The sequence below is a fragment of the Dipodomys merriami genome, unplaced genomic scaffold, assembly GCF_024711535.1.
Source record: "Dipodomys merriami isolate MVZ:Mamm:240054 unplaced genomic scaffold, mDipMer1.0.p SCAF_561, whole genome shotgun sequence".
In the NCBI taxonomy this organism is placed as follows: Eukaryota; Metazoa; Chordata; class Mammalia; order Rodentia; family Heteromyidae; genus Dipodomys; species Dipodomys merriami.
Window position 1 is genome coordinate 510,046 of NW_027206137.1, and position 13,279 is coordinate 523,324.

The 13,279-nt window shown below is 41.4% G+C and overlaps 1 pseudogene; it reads right to left on the reverse strand.

Annotated features, from left to right (window-relative positions):
- Window positions 1-1,594: 1,594 nt before the first annotated feature.
- Window positions 1,595-13,279, reverse strand: part of LOC138812323 (leucine-rich repeat-containing protein 14B-like) — a 43,689-nt pseudogene continuing 32,004 nt past the window's right edge.

A 13,279-nucleotide genomic window follows, 5' to 3' on the forward strand; every position in this document is an offset into this window, starting at 1 on the left:
TGCCTGGCACAGACAACCTACCTGAAGCCTCACTGCAAGAAGAGTGAAAGATTCTGGCAAAAAGAACCCTTGACTGATGTGGCCTCCTGTGAAAACAGAAGTGTTCGACCTCTTCCTGGCCATTGTAGGTTCTAAGCAATTGAGATTTCCATCTTACTCATGTAAAGTAACCATACCCAATAGTCTAGCTCCATGCATCCCTTTTGTCCTTACAACTCCCCCCTGGGGCTCAGATAGCTTTGAATGCTGGAAAAGTGAGTATGAGAATGGGTCATTGGGCCATATCTCCCCTTCTCTCCTTCACTTGGAAGGACAGAATCAAGCAGTTCTTGATACACTATGGGGCTGGTCAGCTTTTCACTCCCTCAAAGAGCTAGACTCACTTCTGTCCTTAATGTTGCCAGATGCCTTGAGAAACTACCCTGGCAACCAAGATCTTGCACTCATCCTGTGAGTTCTGCTTCACTGTAAACTGAACTGTAAGCACAGGGATCGGGGTTCCTGCTACAGTTTCTGGAGAATGTGACTGCAATCCCTCTGATGGGGCATGAGACAAGAACCTATCATTGTGTGAAGGAGAAGTAGATCTCTAATGGCCAGTATTCATAACTGCCTTTTGTGGTTCCATTCCCAAAGAGGAATGTGTAATGGGTGGCAGGTATAGCCAGTCCTGTGTCAGAATAAAGGAGGAAGAGGCCCTGCTACCTCAGTGCCCAGACAAGCCTTGAACGTCAATCCTGTCAGTACTCCAAACATCAAATTGGTACTAGGAAAATTGTAACATTTAGTTTTCGTTTTCTTTCTCTTCAAACTGCTTTTTTGCTACTGGCATGCTATTGAGAGATTGCTAACTTTAAAACTGGGCCAGGGAAAATAAAAAATATTGGCATTTGTCATACTCCTCTTCAAAATAGCAGGAATACCATGAATTTGAAACTCCTCTTGAGCACCAGGCCTATATTGCTAAGATTAAATCCTGCTGGCCACCTTTATATTTCAAATACATTGAAAGAATAAAAGGGATTCTTAAGAAGAATAAGGACTAAGAGTATAAAATGTATACTTCTTTATTTATATAAATAAGGCTTTCATACAATTATATTTAAAAGAAATCTGTATTTTTACATTCACCACCAGTGAGTTTCTGACAGGAAAGGCTGTGCATAATGATACACAGCAAGGATCCCACTCCAGGACAACAGGAGCTCAGGAAAGCACCATTAATTTGAGAAGTAGGCAGGCTCTGACACTCCTGTTGCACTGCTAGCAATGGGAAGTCTTAAACTAGTTCCTCCACCAAGTCTTCTTCAAATTCCCCCTGTTCATCAGCAGTGTCATCTTGGCACTGCTGGTACTCGGACACCAGGTCATTGATATTGCTCTCAGCTTCAGTGAACTCCATCTCATCTATGCCCTCACCTATGTACCAGTGCAAGAATGCATTGCACTGGAACATGCCACTGAACTGCTCTGAGATGCACTTGAAGGGATCCTAGATGGCTATGTTGTTGCCGATGAAGGTGGCCGACATCGTGAGTCCATGTGGGGGTGGTGTGGGGGGGAAGGGAAGGGGGGATGTCACACACAGCCGTCTTCACATTGTTGGGGATCCAGTCTCCAACGTAGCTGCTGTTCTTGTTCTGCACGTTGAGCATCTGTTCATCCACCTCTTCATGGACATGCAGCCTCGGAAGATGGCAGCCGCTGTCAGGTAGCAGCCATGGCGGAGATCACAGGTGACCATCAAGTTCTTAGGGTCAAATATCTGCTGGGTGAAGCTCGCGCACTGAGAGAGCATGGTACTGCTGGCTGGCACGGCTGGCCAGGGGCACAAAGCCAGGCATGAAGAAGTGCAGGCGGGAAAGAGCACCATATTCAAGGCCAGCTTGTGCAGGTCTGCATTCAGCTGGCCAGGGAAGCACAGGCAGATGGTAACCCCGCTGTTGGTGCCTGACAACAGGTGGTTCAGGTCGTCATAGTTGGGCGTGGGTAGCTTCAAGTTACAGAAGCAGATGTTGTACAGGGCCTTGTTGTTGATGCAGAAAGTTTTATCTGCATTTTCCACCAGCTGGTGGACAGAGAAGATCGCGTTGTAGGGTTCCAGCACTGTGTTTTACACCTTCGGGGAGGGCATGACACTGAAGGTGTTCATGGTGTGGTTTGGGTACCCCTCTTGAATATTGTTGAGAATCAGGGTGCCCATGCTTGACCCGGTGCCACCTCCCAAAGAGTGGGCCAGCTAGAAACCCTGTAGACAGTCACACCTTTCTGACTTCCGCCTCACCACATCCAGTACCGGCTCCACCAGCTCAGCTTCCTCTGTGTAGTAGCCCTTGGTCCAGTTATTGGTTGCCCCGCTCTGGCCTATCAGATAGAAGCCATGATGGGACACACACTCCAAGAATATTTACTGTGCCATTTGCATTGTGAAGACAACAGGACTCTTCTGAGCCAAGCTTTGCTTTTAATTTAGATAACTTTGGTGAAATAAAGGAAATGTTTTCATTGTATCTGGGACCCTACAAATCACCCAGGTTCTAAAGAAATAAAGACAATGTGGAGGAAGATACATTTTAACCCAAATCAACTACTTGTAGAAATGAAGAACAGAGCCTGCCTCAATACTGGAAATGTAATTAGTTTCACAGGAGGGACAGGAGCACATTGTGATCATAGGAAAGCTAAGCTGCAAGCACTTGTCTGCACCTTGCTCACACATAGCTATGCTTTGATTTCTGGTGTCCTGAAGTAGTTCTCTGTTATTGCCGGGCATTTGAAATGACCAGCAGTGCTGAAACCTTGTTGGAGGCTTTCCCTGATTGCTGATCTTTCCCTTCAGAGGCTTCTTTGTCATGGAGGGCTTGCAGAGTTGCACTGATCTGAGCTGTCTGAGTGGCCAGGGGCATGACTCCAGTGGACTGGAATAGGTGGGTTAGGTGAGGACAATATCTAGGTGTATAAAGGCTCAGCCCAGCACTGGAGTGCCTGGATGTTAGGACCCATAGACCATGATGACATACCAAATATGAAGTTGTCTGGCCTGAAGCTCTGGCCAAATGGTCCTGATCTCACTGAGTCTAAGGTTCCAGGCTCTAGGTCCACCATGATGGCCCAAGGAACATATTTTTTGCCTGTGGAGACAAGAGTTGACTTAGGCCTATAATTGACAAGAAACTTAGGGGCAGAGCTTATGATTCTGAGTGACTCTCAGCATTCATTACAGAAATTACAGCATTTGAGACATGGAAACAGAAAAGATTGGTTCAGCCATTGAGGGATTTTTTGAAGAGGAGATTAGCAGTGGTTCTCTCACTTCAGCCCTCCCTTCTTTTCAGGCCTCCTGGTCACTTCTGCCTTTTGCACACCATCCCATCCCTGCCAATCCTCCAGGGCTAGTCAGTCTTTACTGATGCAGTCAATATAAGCTAGCTTATGTGGATTCAGAACAGGCAGAAGAAAGTAGAAATGCATTTGGAAGGTGGATGGAAAATGCCTCTCAACTGTGACTACCCTTTTTGCCCCTTGGCCAATGAGACAGTCATGAGACAATCAAATTGCTTCAGCTTTCTTGTCATCAAGAGGTGATTCAAACTTATCCATTCTCTTTCTTGACACTGTCTCTCAAATTACAGAGGAGCAATATGGTAATCTTGCTTCACAAAAAAAAATGGAAAAGACAACATTGAAGGAAAAGCTCATTGCTTCATGATGAGTGTTGGGCTGTTAAGAGCCAGTTGTCATTGTTGGAGTTTTTTAAAGTTACTCACCCATAAATTCTTACAGGTGTCTTCCTTGCCAAGGTAATTCAAGTCATTGATTGATATTAGCCTTTAAAACTTCCATGGAGATGTTGAATATTTTTGTGATTACCATCTTGTTGTGAGATGAAATCCATTTCTGACTTAGTAAGGAATGGACTTGAGAATTCTGATAATTCTCTTAGAACTTCAATTCTGAAGGAAGCTAAATAAATCTTGATAGGATAAGAACAAATATATGTGAACTAATCCTTCCTCTTCATCCCTTTTCCTTCCCTAGTACTGTTAATTGGGCCACTGGCTCCTCTTCTCCAGTTCCAAATGCTTCAGGCCTTAACCCATTCGTTCTCCACCTCCTTGCATTTTTCTCGTCTCCATTCCTGCCAGTTTTCATCTTCAGGTTTACCTTTAATTCACCTGCTATTGTCTCTGCACATTCCAACACTGTAGATTCCACCAAATGTGGCTTGTCAAGGGAAATAATTATACACTATTTTCTTCTCATATACTTGTACTGTACTCTATAGTAAATCCACTGGCTACATAGCATGTACCTGTTATTAAGTATGATGTCATGTAGAGACACTTGAATGTGTGTGGCAGATTATTTGTAGGTTCTATACAAATACTATTTTATATAAAGAACTTGAGTGTGTGAAGATGTTGTTATTGGTGGGGGTCCTCGAGCCCATTCCATGAGGATACTGAGGGGTGATTGAATTTTAAGTAATGGTGCTGTTTTCATACTTCTTTAAATGAATTTATGAACTTATTAAAAGACTATTTTTTCAGCCCTTTGTTTATGGATCAAATCTATAATCCTAGCTAATCAGGAGGCTGAGATCTGAGGATCATGGTTCAGTGTTGGCTCAGAGGGAAGGAATGTACTTGGAACTCTTATTTCCAATTAACCACACACACGCACACACACACACACACACACACACACACACACACGCACCACAACACAACACAAAGCTAGAAGAGAAGCCCTATCAATTGAGCCACTAGTAGACTTCCATGTGAACAGTGACCTGATTGAGCCTCACAGGTGTCTGCTGGACCAGACATCCATTAAAAGGGCTAAAGGATGCAGATATCTCATACAAGCTGTGTAACATCTCTGATTGGGTCTGGGATGGATATGGCCACAGACTGTCCTATGACCTTGAGAGTCATATAGCTCTCTCCTACAGACAATTAAACCCTGTACAAAGCATCCCAGTAAGTACCTTCCCTTAGGACCCCTCCTGTCTAGCAAGACATTTGATATTCTCTTCTTCAATAAATCATTGCTGTTTTATTCTTCCCTCTGCATCCATGAACTCATTCTTTGAGATCATAGAGACAAAAGATGTGATTCAGTTATTAGGTTTTCAGTATCAACATGATGGCCTGCTTCAAAACAGAACTTTTATCTGCTTCCTGGGCACCAAAGCTGGTGGATCCTGAATGCTTTTATCTTGAGCCCTTTTTGTGTTGCCACCAAACCTGTGCTAGAGTATCATCAGTGCCCAAGGGACACACCGGGAATGCGTTTGTTCCAATCACACATGGTATACCTAGGTGTTGAGTCTGCAAACATGATGGGTACTCACAGATGTGTGACTTAGTGATGTCAGCCACTCAGCACAAGGTTTCCCTGGACCAGAGTCTCATCCCCATGCATTGAGTGGATGATAGGTGAAACCTTTGTTTCTCATACACAGATTATATCCTGGTTGTTCCTAGCAAATGAATTCCATAGACCCCAGGGGAAACAAGCTGAATCCTTCTTTTAGTCATTTCTTCCCTAACACTGACACATCTGCTCCTTGAAGACACCATGGCCACATACCTCTCAGTAGAGGCTTTCCAAGACCCTACTCCATCATGTCACCCACCCACTTCAGATCTTTTAGCAGCCACTTTCCTCTAATAAACACTTCCCTCACGTCCAGCCTCCCCTATGAAAGTCTTCACTGTTGGGTTTTTATCCTAATGTAGAGGTCACATGCTTAACTATCAAGGTCATGGTTATTTGATATCGTTGGGGTCTACACACAGGACTGCTCAGGGCCATATTGATCCAATGTCTATGGCTCTGTTCACAAGACTGCTCAGTGCCATGGTGATGGGATGTATAGTGTCTGCATATGGGACTGCTCAGTACTATAGTGAATGATGCAGAATATCCATAGAAGGGCACCAGTTTCCCATTGAGATTTTCAGCTTTCATTACTTGTGTATAGCTGGTATTCCACACAGCACTCTAAAATCTATGGGAATTTAGGAGAGAGCCTCTTTATCATGAGTTAGCAGAGAATGGAATAAAATAGAATACTCAGCTGTAGTGGTGGTGGCTCTAGCTGTTATTTCTTGATACTCAGCAGACTAAGATCTGAGGATCTAAGTTCAAGGCCAGTCCAGGCAAGAAAATTCAGTGAGATTCTTATCCCTAATTAACCACCAAAAATCCCAAAGTAGAACTATGACTGAAGTGGTAGAGCACTAATCTTCAGCAAAAAAAAATCCAAATCAATGTTTATGCATTAATTTAAGCCTTAGGACCAACACACACACACACACACACACACACACACACACACACACACACACACACACACACAACCATTTGTCCAGCACTGGTGGCTCACACACCTGTAATCCTAGCTATTTTGGACGCTGAGGTCTAAACTTCAGAGTTTCAATCCAGCCTAGGCAGAAAAGTTTGAGACTTATCTCCAATTAACCACCAGAAAACCAGAAGTGGTCCTGTGGCTCAAAGTGCAAAAGCACTAGCCTTGAGGGACAGTGTCTAGGTCCTGAGTTCAAGCCTTTCGACTGACAAGAAAAATAAAATGTAACACCTGGATCAGGTCCTTTGTCTCCTTAGTTTGAGGAAAGAGTCTACAGACAAAAAGGAAGAGGTAAGACAGCATAACTTTATTGAAGGAAAAGACCATCAGAACCCTTGCTAGACAGGAGAGGCCCATGGGAGGGAAGGCACTAGTTGGTGTGGGTTATGTAGGTATTAATGAGGTGTCTTTAGGAATGAACTATATGTCTCTCATGACCATTGGACAGTCTGCAGGTCATATCACTCCCCAGGCCTAGTCAGAAGCTCCACAAAGCCAACCCAAGATCTTTATGCATTCTTTAGTCCTTCTGAGTAAGTTATAATTTTGGTACCTACCTCTGGGGTATAGTCACCTCATCACAGTGTTCATTGTTCCAGGGGCGATGGGCCATGATATGATGTCAAGGAGCCTGCACACAGGACTGCTCAAGGCCAAAGTAAAAGAGAACTTCCATGGGAGAGAGACTTTGCATCCATTGCACAGACATGCTCTTTTTATGCTCTGATAACTCTGGGCGGTTTTTCCATGTTTTCTCATTTTTTTTCTCCAATGCTTTAGATGGAAACCAGGACATCATGCATGTAAGGCAAGCACTTTCCCATTGCACTTATATTTCTTTCCTTGGATTTGTTTTTAAATGAGCAGTAGATTTCATCTTTGTGTATAGGAAAATAGTTATCAAATATCTCCATTTTAAAGGTTTCAGCTGATGAAGTAGCACAGTATTTTTTATAATCTAAAATAGAGATATTCTGCCTTGGATATGTCCAGAGGCCTCAGACATAAAAAGGCTTGGGATAACTGCTGTGCAATTGGAAAGGCCAGGCTGAAGCCTTTTCCTTTTGCCCCAGCTTGCTGTTGCACCAGTGCTCCTTTCACCAGAAATGCTCATTTTCTCCATTTCTGCTCTTTGACACTTAGTAGAGGAGTCAGCTCCAGCCCTCTGAGAACTCTCTATGGGGGTGCGGAGTGGGGATTCCAGTATGGGAGAGGGCTTCTCTTCCCCCTCCATCTTTTGTGCTGGTCTTGGGCTTGATCTCAGGGACTGGCTCAGTCAGTTTTTCTGTTTGTTTATTTTTTCTTGCTTGTTTGATTTTTAGTCAAGAGTAGAACTTAGGCAACAGTTTCACTTCCAGATATTTGGGCTCCTAATTAGTGATGAGTCTCATGAACTTCCCTACACAGGCTGGCTTTGAACCTCATTCCTCAGATGTTTGCCTCATGAATAACGTGGATTATAAGCATGAGTCACAATCACCTGGCAGAGAGAGGGGTCTTCTTTCAGACATACCAACTACACAGTGACAAAGATCAAGAGGGGTAGCCTCTTTGTTTCAGCTGACCCCATCTTTTTCCATCACATCCAGCGTCAGCCCTGTACCAGCTATGGAGAAGAGCTTGGTGCTTCTTCAGGCCTGATCTGAATTAATTCATTGATCATACTAATAATAAATAAAATATTTCATGAGTATGTTTGTCTTCTCACCAACAGGAACGGATCTAGAAATCAAGAATCATTTATACCTTAGCTTTCCCACTCCAGAATGTAGAAAATTACTCACGTTGCATATGCCTTTCTTTACTAAGTGAATTAGATCAGAACAGCCTTCACATGTGCTTCTCACCCAGTGGAGATGATAACAAGGTAGCAAGATGTTGGGCAGTCTTGTATAGAAATTGGGCAAGGACCATAAAAACAAACACATTTTGACTTTGTAAGGCTGGAACAAAATCTACAAAGCAACGGTCCCCATAAACAGGCAGGAGTAGCAATACTAATATCAGATAAAATAGACTTCAAATTAAAATTAGTTAGAAGAGATAAAGAAGGTCGCTACATACTAATGAAGGGATCTCTCCTTCAGGAGGATAGTACAATTGTAAATAGTTATTCACCAAACAACGGAACACCCAAATTTATCTGAGAAACACTCCTTTCTCTCAAATCTCATATAGATCTAAAAACATTAATTGTTGGGGACTTTAACACACCACTATCGCCACTAGATAGATCAACTCAGCAAAAACTCAACATAGAAACCGCAGACCTAAACAGCTGCATAGATCAACTAGATTTAACAGACATCTACTGAATATTTCACCTAGCAGCATCAGAATACACGTTTTTCTCAGCAACACATGGAACATTTTCCAAAATAGACCACATTTTAGGTCACAAAGCAAATCTGTCCAAATTCAGAAACATTGAAGTTATACCTTGCATTCTCTGAGACCACAAGGGAATAAAATTAGAACTCAACACCAAAAGCCACCAAAGAAAGTCCTGTAACATATGGAGGCTGAACAACACACTGTTGAACCACCAGTGGGTCATGGAAGAGATTAGAAACAAAATTCAATTGTACATGATATTCAAAAAAAATGAGCACACAAACTACCAGCTTCTCTGGGACACAGCAAAGACAGTACTCAGAGGCAAGTTTATAGATCTGAGTTCCTACATCAACAAATTGGAGAGAGCTGAAACCAATAATTTAATGAGACAGCTGAGCCTCCTTGAAAAAGAGCAGCAAGATAATCCCAATCCAGTAGATGGAAAGAAATAAAGAAAGTTAAATCAGAAATAAATGAATTAGAATCCAAAAAAAATCATAGAAAGAATCAACAAAACAAAGAGTTGGTTCTTCAAAAACATTAACAAAATTGAGAGACCCTTAGCAAATCTTATCAGAAAAAGAAGAGAACACACCTAAATAAATAAACTCAGAGATGAGAATGGTAACATCACCACCGAAACAACCAAGATTCAGAATATTATAAGGGAATATTTCTCAAAACTTTATGCTTATAAGTTTGAGAACTTGCCAAAAATGGACCATTTCCTAGCAAATATCGACATGCAGAGACTAAACCAAGATGAGTTAAACCATCTTAACAGGCCCATATCAAGAATTGAAATAGTAATAGCAATCAGAGACCTCCTTTCTGCTGTTTTACAGCGGAATTCTACAAGGCCTTCAAAGCAGAAATCACACGAGTACTCATTCAACACTTCAATGAAATTAAAGAGAAAGTTCACTACCGAATTCATTCTATGAAGCTATAATAACCATCTTCCCAAATCCAGGCAGGGACTCATCAAAGAAAGAACTATAGACCCATATCTTTGATGAACACTGATGCCAAACTTCTCAACAAAATTTTGGCAAATCAGCTTCAACAATTCATCCAAAAACATCATACAGCACAATCAAACAGGATTCATTTCAGGGATGCAGTGCTGGTTCAATATACGCAAATCAATAAACATAATTCGTCACATCAACAAGGGTAAGGACAAGAACCACATGATTATCTCAATAGATGCAGAAAAAATATTTGACAAGATCCACCACCCCTTTTGAATGTTCTGGAAAAATTAGGAATCCATGGAACATTCCTCAATACAATAAAGGCTGTATAAGACAAACCTACAGCCAGTATTATACTCAATTGTGAAAAACTAAAGCCATTTACTCTAAACTCAGGAAAGAAACAAGGATGCTCACTCTCTCCTCTACTCTTCAATCTAGTATTAGAATGCTTAGTTACAGCAATAAGACAAGACCCAAACATAAAGTGGATCCAAATAGGGAAAATGAAGTAAAACTCTCCCTCTTTGAAGATGAGGTGATCTTGTATTTTAAGAATTCCATGGACTCTGCTCCAAAATTACTCATGGTGATTAAAAACTTTGGCAAAGTAGCAAGGTATAAAATTAATCCCCCAATATCAATGGCTTTTCTATATGCCAACAAGGGGAAAAGTGTGGCTAAAATCAGGAAAAAAACTCCATTCAGAATAGCCCTACAAAAAATAAAATAACTACGAATTAACTTAACCAAACAAGTGAAGGACCTCTATGATGAAAATTTTAAAAACCTGAAAATGGAAATCGAAACAGAACGTAGAAAGTGACAAAAAACTCCCATGCTCCTGGATTGGAAAGATCAACATGGTGAAAATGGCAATACTTCCCAAGGCTATCTACAAATTCATTTCTTCAAGGAAAGAGAAGAGGCAATCTAAAAATTCATATGGAACAATAAAAGACCCAGAATAGCAAAAACGATCCTTAACAGAAAGAACACTGCTGGAGGAATATCAATACCAAATTTCAAACTCTACTATAAAGCCATAGTAATCAAAACAGCTTGGTATTGGCACAAGAACAGACCTCAGGACCAATGGAATAGAATTGAAAACCCAGAAATGAACCTACAGACCTATAGCCATCTAATCTTTGATAAGGGAGCTAAAAAAATAGAATGAAAGAAAGACAGCCTCTTCAGTAAATGGTGCTGGCAAAAATGGTTAACTAGTTGTAGAAAATTAAGCTAGATTGTTATCTATCTCCCTGCACCAGAATCAACTCCAAATGGATCAAATATCTCAGAGTCAAAGCAGACACTCTGAAAACTTTACAGGATGGAGTAGGAGAAACCATAGGTCTCCTTGGCACAGGCCAAAATTTTCTTAATAGATACCCAGAAACACAAGAAATCAAAGAAAAGTTGGACAAATAGGATTGCGTGAAAGTGCATAGCTTCTGTATGGCAAAGGACATAGTTCACAAGATTAATAGAAAGCCCACGGATTGGGAGAAGATCTTCACTATCCTTACAACAGACAAGGGTCTTATATCTGAAATATACCTGGAACTCGATAAATTAAATCCCCCAACAACAAATCTTCAAAGAAACAATTTCCCAATAAATAAGTGGGCTAAAGACGTAAAGGGAAAATTCTCTGAATAGGAAAGAAGAATGGCCAATAGACACATGCTCAACCTCTCTAGCCATAAAAGTAATGCAAATCAAAAAATATTGATATACCACCTCACATCAGTTAGAATGTCTATAATCAAGAAGTCTAATTACAACAGATGCTGGAGGGGATGTGGACAGAAGGGAACCTTACTGCATTGTTGGTGGGAGTGTAAACTTGTTCAACAACTTTGGAAAGCAGTATGGAGGTTGCTCAAAATACTCCACATAGAGCTGCAATCCCACTTTTGGGCATTTACCCAAATGTTCACAATCAACAACACACTAAAGCTCCCAGCACAACTATGTTTACTGCAGCATTATTTACCATTGCTAAGATATGGAACCAACGCAGATGCCCCTTGGTAGATGAATGGATCAAGAAAATGTGGGCACAATAGAATTCTATGCCTCCATCAGAAAGAATGGAATTGCCCCATTTGTTAGGAATTGGAAAGACTTGGAAAAAAATATATTAAGTGAAGTAAGCCAGGCCCAAAGAATCATAGGTCCCATGGTTTCCCTTATTTGCAATAACTAGTATATGTCTGAGTCAACCAGAAAAGGTCAGATAAGTTGATGTTAGGGGAATGAACCCCAAGGTACGTATTCAGATGTTTTTTGGTTTTTTTCCTTTCATGCAATTGTTTCTATCATATTTACAAGATTATTTCTATGTTGCTTTGTATGTCCCTCCACCACAGTATAACCCATACTTTCACTGTTTTTGATGTTGGGATAATTTGTGGAGGAGGAGTGAAAAAACAAATTGTTTAACTAGGGATACAGGTGGACCCATTGCACCAATGAGATGTACAAGTTGTTATGTCGAAAAACGAACTTAACAACTTGGGGGAGGATCATTTGGGGGGAGGGGAGGAGTATGGGAAGGGATGGGAAGGGGAAAGGAGGAGTCAACAATGCTTGATAAGAAATGTACTCGTTATCTTGCCCATGTAATTGTAACTCCTCTGTATGGAATTCTCATAGTAAAAAAAGTAAAAAATAAAATAAAATAAAATAAAAAGATGTTGGAAAGGGTGGCTTGTCTGAAATCTGAGCTACTCAGGAGGACAAGATCTGAGGTTTGAGGTTTGAAGCCAGCCATAGCCAAAAACTGACACTTTTGTCTCCAGTTAATCAACAAAAAACCTCAAGTGTATCTCTAGTGACAGAGCCCTAGCCTTGAGCACAAAAGTGAAGAGAGAGTATAAGGCCAAAAAATCAAGCCCTAAGGCCATCACACACATATACACGCACACACACACACTCACACACTCACAGAGTGGGAGAAGCTACATGGACTAAATGAACAATTGGGACTCTGCCAGTGGTTTTTTGTTTTGTTTGTTTGCTTTTGTTGGTCATGGGGCTTGAAGTCTGACGCTAGGCACTGTCCCTCAGGTCTTCAGCTCAAGGCAAATGCTCTACCACTTGAGCCATAGTGCCACTTCTGGTTTTCTGGTGGTTTATTGGAGATAAGAGTCTCACGGACCGGGCACCAGTGGCTCATGCCTGTAAACCCATGGTTTCCCTTATTTGCAATATCTAGTATGTGTATGAGTCAAGCTGAAAAGGTCAGATAATGTGATGTTAGGAAAATGAACCCTTAGATATGTATTTTAATGTTTTTTCTTTCATGCATGTGTTTCTAACGCATTTATAAGATTATTTCTTTGTTGCTTTCTATGTCCCTCCCCCACAATATAACCCCCGCTATCACTATATTTGATGTCAGTATAACTTGTGGAGGAGATGGGGGAAAAAAGTCGTTTAAGGATTCAGGTGGACCTGTTGCAACAATGAGAAGTGCAAGTTGTCATGTCAAAAACGAGCTTTACAACGTCGTGGCGGGGGAGGGAAGGATTGAGTGGGGGGAGAGAGGGGAGGCTGGGAAGGGATGTGAAAGGTAAAC